Source organism: Oncorhynchus masou, unplaced genomic scaffold (assembly GCF_036934945.1).
Source record: "Oncorhynchus masou masou isolate Uvic2021 unplaced genomic scaffold, UVic_Omas_1.1 unplaced_scaffold_7160, whole genome shotgun sequence".
NCBI lineage: Eukaryota > Metazoa > Chordata > Actinopteri > Salmoniformes > Salmonidae > Oncorhynchus > Oncorhynchus masou.
Genome location: NW_027013630.1, coordinates 825 through 6870, shown reverse-complemented (window position 1 = coordinate 6870; position 6046 = coordinate 825). Strand labels below are relative to the sequence as shown.

The following is a 6046-nucleotide window of genomic DNA, read 5'->3' as shown; positions in this document are numbered from 1 at the left end:
CCCCCTCCGTTCCCCGTCCAGCTCCTGACCTCGGTAGATTGCGTCACTCAGTCAGAGAGTGGAGGTGTTGTGTTTTGATTCATGCTGTGTGGAGTTCAGTTAAAACGTTCTTTACAAATGGAACTTTGTGTGATTAACTCGACTCCATTCAGACCAGAGAATGTCATCCGTTGTCACGGTAACTAAAATGAAAACAGATAAATCCACCGGTACTGGACAACTGCTTCCCTTTGATGATGTTAATGCTGAATGGTTAAACGGCTCTGTCTGTTAAAACAGCGAGAGACGGTTGAAAACACACAGTAAAAACAATGTCAAAAAGCATCGTTCAACAGAGAGGATTGGTTATCATATCATTCTGAGAGAATACTTTATAGCATTAATATTTTGTTTGAAATCAGAGACCAAAACAGTATAGAAAACAAGACGAGTTAGAACAGAAAAAAAAAAAAAACTTTACACCTTCCAGAGCTTTCTTCGCTGAAAATAAAACTTTGTCTCACTCTAAAAGGTGGATGAACAGACACGGTGTAGGGTCTCCCTCCATTCATGCAATCTCTCTTCCCTTCTCTCACTACAGATACCAGTCAGTAGTGATGTGCTCTGTCCCCCCTCCCCTCCACTCTCTGTCAGTATGACGTCATGGCTCCCTCTCCCCCTGCAGCTGGGTGTTGGTCGTCCTGGTCTCTTCAGTAAGCGCCATAGCGATCCTAACACAAACACAAGAAGCTGGGTCAGCACATTAAGATCCATCTAGTGATGGTTTCCTACCAATACTAGAGAACCACACTGAAGAAAACTGACAAACAGGGGGAGACACCTTGGACTTGTTCAATACAATATGCTCAATTTCCCTTTCCAGTTGTGTGTCCTACTAGACAGGACAATAGAGTTTCTCTGTATGTGTTGATTGTATTGGTCCTGTAGGTTTCTCTGGTCCTTGTATTGTGTTGTATCTGTATCTGGTCCTGTAATTTCTCTGTATTGTAATTGTGTTGAGGTGTCTCTGGTCCTGTAGAGTTTCTCTGTATGTGTAATTGTATTGTGTTGAGGTGTCTCTGGTCCTGTAGAGTTTATCTGTATGTGTAATTGTGTTGATTGTGTTGTGTTGAGGTGTCTCTGGTCCTGTAGAGTTTCTCTGTATGTGTAATTGTATTGTGTTGTGTTGAGGTGTCTCTGGTCCTGTAGAGTTTCTCTCTGTATGTGTAATTGTATTGTGTTGTGTTGAGGTGTCTCTGGTCCTGTAGAGTTTCTCTGTATGTAATTGTATTGTGTTGAGGTGTCTCTGTAGAGTCCTGTAGAGGTTTCTGTATGTGTAATTGTATTGTGTTGTGTTGAGGTGTCTCTGGTCCTGTAGAGTTTCTCTGTATGTGTAATTGTATTGTGTTGAGGTGTCTCTGGTCCTGTAGAGTTTCTCTGTATGTGTAATTGTATTGTATTGTGTAGAGTTTCTCTGAGGTGTATTGTGTTGTGTTGGTGTATCTGGTCCTGTAGAGTTTCTCTGTATGTGTAATTGTGTTGGTGTCTCTGGTCCTGTAGAGTTTCTCTGTATGTGTAATTGTATTGTGTTGTGTTGAGGTGTCTCTGGTCCTGTAGAGTTTCTCTGTATGTGTAATTGTATTGTGTTGAAGTGTCTCTGGTCCTGTAGAGTTTCTCTGTATGTGTAATTGTAGGTGTGGTCCTGTTGAAGTGTCTCTGGTCCTGTAGAGTTTCTCTGTATGTGTAATTGTATTGTGTTGAGGTGTCTCTGGTTCTGTAGAGTTTCTCTGTATGTAATTGTATTGTGTTGTGGTGTCTCTGGTCCTGTAGAGTTTCTCTGTATGTAATTGTATTGTGTTGAAGTGTCACTGGTCCTGTAGAGGTTTCTCTGTATGTGTAATTGTATTGTGTTGGAGGTGTCACTGGTCCGGTAGAGTTTCTCTGTATGTGTAATTGTATTGTGTTGGTGTCTCTGGTCCTGTAGAGTTTCTCTGTATGTAATTGTATTGTGTTGAAGTGTCTCTGGTCCTGTAGAGTTTTCTCTGTATGTGTAATTGTATTGTGTTGAGGTGTCTCTGGTCCTGTAGAGTTTCTTTGTATGTGTAATTGTATTGTGTTGTGTCTCTGAGGTTTCTCTGTCTCTGGTCCTGTAGAGTTTCTCTGTATGTGTAATTGTATTGTGTTGAGGTGTCTCTGGTCCTGTAGAGTTTCTCTGTATGTGTAATTGTATTGTGTTGAGGTGTCTCTGGTCCTGTAGAGTTTCTCTGTATGTGTAATTGTATTGTGTTGAGGTGTCTCTGTGTAATGTAGAGGTGTCTCTCCTGTAGAGTTTCTCTGTGTAATTGTATTGTGTTGAGGTGTCTCTGGTCCTGTAGAGTTTCTCTGTATGTGTAATTGTATTGTGTTGGAGGTGTCTCTGGTCCTGTAGAGTTTCTCTGTATGTGTAATTGTATTGTGTTGAGGTGTCTCTATAGGTCCTGTAGAGTTTCTCTGTATGTGTAATTGTATTGTGTTGAGGTGTCTCTGGTCCTGTAGGTTTCTCTGTATGTGTAATTGTATTGTGTTAGAGGTATCTCTGGTCCTGTAGAGTTTCTCTGTATGTGTAATTGTATTGTGTTGTGTTGAGGTGTCTCTGGTCCTGTAGAGTTTCTCTGTATGTCTCTGGTCCTGTAGAGTTTCTCTGTATGTGTAATTGTATTGTGTGTGAGGTGTCTCTGGTCCTGTAGAGGTTTCTACGTATGTGTAATTGTATTGTGTTGGAATTGTCTCTGGTCCGGTAGAGTTTCTCTGTATGTGTAATTTATTGTATTGTGTTGAAGTGTCTCTGGTTCTGTAGAGTTTCTCTGTGTATTGTGTTTAATGTCTCTGGTCCTGTAGAGTTTCTCTGTATGTGTAATTGTATTGTGTTGAGGTGTCTCTGGTCCTGTAGAGTTTCTCTGTATGTGTAATTGTATTGTATTGTGTTGAGGTGTCTCTGGTCCTGTAGAGTTTCTCTGTATGTGTAATTGTATTGTGTTGAGGTGTCTCTGGTCCCGTAGAGTTTCTCTGTATGTGTAATTGTATTGTGTTGAGGTGTCTCTGGTCCTGTAGAGTTTCTCTGTATGTGTAATTGTATTGTGTTGGGTGTCTCTGGTCCTGTAGAGTTTCTCTGTATGTGTAATTGTATTGTGTTGAGGTGTCTCTGGTCCTGTAGAGTTTCTCTGTATGTGTAATTGTATTGTGTTGAGGTGTCTCTGGTCCTGTAGAGTTTCTCTGTATGTGTAATTGTATTGTGTTGAGGTGTCTCTGGTCCTGTAGAGTTTCTCTGTATGTGTAATTGTATGTGTGTTTCTCTGTATGTGTAATTGTATTGTGTTGAGGTGTCTCTGGTCCTGTAGAGTTTCTCTGTATGTGTAATTGTATTGTGTTGTGTTGAGGTGTCTCTGGTCCTGTAGAGTTTCTCTGTATGTGTAATTGTATTGTGTTGAGGTGTCTCTGGTCCTGTAGAGTTTCTCTGTATGTGTAATTGTATTGTGTTGAGGTGTCTCTGGTCCTGTAGAGTTTCTCTGTATGTGTAATTGTATTGTATTGTGTTGAGGTGTCTCTGGTCCTGTAGAGTTTCTCTGTATGTGTAATTGTATTGTATTGTGTTGAGGTGTCTCTGGTCCTGTAGAGTTTCTCTGTATGTGTAATTGTATTGTGTTGAGTTGTCTCTGGTCCTGTAGAGTTTCTCTGTATGTGTAATTGTATTGTGTTGAGGTGTCTCTGGTCCTGTAGAGTTTCTCTGTATGTGTAATTGTATTGTATTGTGTTGAGGTGTCTCTGGTCCTGTAGAGTTTCTCTGTATGTGTAATTGTATTGTGTTGAGTTGTCTCTGGTCCTGTAGAGTTTCTCTGTATGTGTAATTGTATTGTGTTGAAGTGTCTCTGGTTCTGTAGAGTTTCTCTGTATGTGTAATTGTATTGTGTTGAAGTGTCTCTGGTCCTGTAGAGTTTCTCTGTATGTGTAATTGTATTGTGTTGAGGTGTCTCTGGTCCTGTAGAGTTTCTCTGTATGTGTAATTGTATTGTGTTGAAGTGTCTCTGGTCCTGTAGAGTTTGTCTGTATGTGTAATTGTATTGTGTATGTGTTGAGGTGTCTCTGGTCCTGTAGAGTTTCTCTGTATGTGTAATTGTATTGTGTTGAGGTGTCTCTGGTCCTGTAGAGTTTCTCTGTATGTAATTGTATTGTGTTGGAGGTGTCTCTGGTCCTGTAGAGTTTCTCTGTATGTGTAATTGTATTGTAGAGTTGTGTTGTGTCTCTGGTCCTGTAGAGTTTCTCTGTATGTGTAATTGTATTGTGTTGAGGTGTCTCTGGTCCTGTAGAGTTTCTCTGTATGTGTAATTGTATTGTGTTGAAGTGTCTCTGGTTCTGTAGAGTTTCTCTGTATGTGTAATTGTATTGTGTTGAAGTGTCTCTGGTCCTGTAGAGTTTCTCTGTATGTGTAATTGTATTGTGTTGAGGTGTCTCTGGTCCTGTAGAGTTTCTCTGTATGTGTAATTGTATTGTGTTGTGGTGTCTCTGGTCCTGTAGAGTTTCTCTGTATGTGTAATTGTATTGTGTTGATGTGTCTCTGGTCCTGTAGAGTTTCTCTGTATGTGTAATTGTATTGTGTTGAGGTGTCTCTGGTCCTGTAGAGTTTCTCTGTATGTGTAATTGTATTGTGTTGAGGTGTCTCTGGTCCTGTAGAGTTTCTCTGTATGTGTAATTGTATTGTGTTGAGGTGTCTCTGGTCCTGTAGAGTTTCTCTGTATGTGTAATTGCATTGTGTTGAGGTGTCTCTGGTCCTGCAGAGTTTCTCTACCTGTATGGTGTTCATGACGCCGTTGGCCAGCACGGCCATCTTGCCCGCCACAGTCTTCACCCCCTGTTTGAACTGAGCAATGTCCGGTCCCGTCGGCAGCACACTCTCATAACCTGCTGCCCCTACAGAGACAGAGATCAAACTGGTATGACAATTTTGTTATCAATGTTCATAAACTTCAATTAATCTACTCAGTCTGCAACCCAGAGTTTGTAAGATTCTGGTTGAATGAAACAGACAAGAGTCCCAACTTACAATAGTCAAAATGTTTATTCACGGGAATGTTCTCCAGTCCATTATACAAAAACATCCATTTTATACTTGCTCCTTACTTACGCACATACATCCACACAAACAGTAGGTATCCTACACACATACTTCCACACAAACAGTAGGTATCCTACGCACATACATACACACAAACAGTAGGTATCCTACACACATATATCCACACAAACAGTAGGTATCCTACGCACAAACATCCACACAAACAGTAGGTATCCTACACACATACTTCCACACAAACAGTAGGTATCCTACGCACATACATACACACAAACAGTAGGTATCCTACACACATACATCCACACAAACAGTAGGTATCCTACGCACATACATACACACAAACAGTAGGTATCCTACGCACATACTTCCACACAAACAGTAGGTATCCTAATCACATACATACACACAAACAGTAGGTATCCTACGCACATACTTCCACACAAACAGTAGGTATCCTACGCACATACATACACACAAACAGTAGGTATCCTACTACATACACACAAACAGGTACATCACATACACACAAAACAGTAGATATCCTACGCACATACATACACACAAACAGTAGGTATCCTACGCACATACATACACACAAACAGTAGGTATCCTACGCACACACACAAACAGTAGGTATCCTACGCACATACATACACACAAACAGTAGATATCCGCACATACATCCACACAAACAGTAGGTACCCTATCTTCACACAAACAGTAGGTATCCACGCACATACTTCCACACAAACAGTAGGTATCCTACGCACAAACATACACAAACAGTAGGTATCCTCGACATACTTCCACACAAACAGTAGGTATCCTAATCACATACATCCACACAAACAGTAGGTATCCTACGCACATACTTCCACACAAACAGTAGGTATCCTAATCACATACATACACACAAACAGTAGGTATCCTACGCACATACATACACACAAACAGTAGGTA

At 40.8% G+C, this 6046-nt stretch overlaps 1 long non-coding RNA gene across 1 annotated transcript; it reads right to left on the bottom strand.

Annotated features, from left to right (window-relative positions):
- Positions 1–341: 341 nt before the first annotated feature.
- LOC135537173 (uncharacterized) lies at positions 342–5197 on the bottom strand. Its single transcript, XR_010455137.1, has 2 exons — positions 4802–5197; positions 342–710 (listed from the first exon to the last, which is right to left on the bottom strand). It is a non-coding gene; the product is annotated as an uncharacterized LOC135537173 (long non-coding RNA).
- Positions 5198–6046: the final 849 nt, after the last annotated feature.